The sequence below is a fragment of the Myotis brandtii genome, unplaced genomic scaffold (genome assembly GCF_000412655.1).
Source record: "Myotis brandtii unplaced genomic scaffold, ASM41265v1 C41733561, whole genome shotgun sequence".
In the NCBI taxonomy this organism is placed as follows: Eukaryota; Metazoa; Chordata; class Mammalia; order Chiroptera; family Vespertilionidae; genus Myotis; species Myotis brandtii.
Window position 1 is genome coordinate 1 of NW_005307917.1, and position 806 is coordinate 806.

At 60.7% G+C, this 806-nt stretch overlaps 1 long non-coding RNA gene across 1 annotated transcript; it reads right to left on the reverse strand.

Moving 5' to 3' along the window:
* Positions 1-72: 72 nt before the first annotated feature.
* LOC106725737 lies at positions 73-799 on the reverse strand. The gene is made up of 2 exons (XR_001361675.1): positions 672-799; positions 73-543 (listed from the first exon to the last, which is right to left on the reverse strand). It is a non-coding gene; the product is annotated as an uncharacterized LOC106725737 (long non-coding RNA).
* Positions 800-806: the final 7 nt, after the last annotated feature.

The following is an 806-nucleotide window of genomic DNA, read 5'->3' on the forward strand; positions in this document are numbered from 1 at the left end:
GGGGGGGGGGGGGGGGGTCCTGGTACACTGTCCCCAAAGGGTTTTAGTCTTCCCCCAGGCCTGTAGTTTCTCCTTATAGGAACTCTCCAGATCCCCCAACATTGAACTGGGGAGAAGTGAGTCTATGTCCTCAATCCTGGGCCACTTGGTCAGAGGGCTGGGCTGGTCAGAGACGCTCGACTTCCTCATCCTCAGGCGGAGGGTCCGGGCAGCAGGTGGCCGTGGGCACCTCCTCTCTGTGCAGCTTGGAGAGCAGCCGGGCTGTCTCCTGGGTGATCTCAAAGTGCTTGGGCAGCGGGGTGCGGCGTGGTGGAGTGCCCTCAGGGGAGGCCGCAGCAGGGCCTGGTCCCCTCCCCCGCAAGCTCCCTTGAGGCCCGGATGTGACAGGAGTCTCCTCGTCAATTTTGTAAGCCACCAGGGCCAAGCTGGACAGCTGGTGGGTGACAGGCCGCACGCCCCCTCGGTGATACTTCACTGGCTGGCGGCTGAAGTAGCCACGGGACTGTGTCCCCAGGAGTGAGTCCTCGGGGCCTTGGCTGGACACTGTGGAATGTGGGGGGTCACTGCTGAGCATCACTCGTCCTCTGGATATCCCTCCCGGGAGTCATCTCTCCACCGAGCTACCTGGGCAGGTACCCCCAGAACTCCTGGTTTACTCCCAACACACTCACCTTCCCCTCTCTCCTCTTTGGTGTCTTGGGCCACTTCCTCTCTCTGGTCACTCTGTGGAGTTAGAATCTGTAGGGAGAAACCCAAGACCAAGACCCCCACAATAAAATCCCAGTTCTCTGAGACTCTTGGAGAAC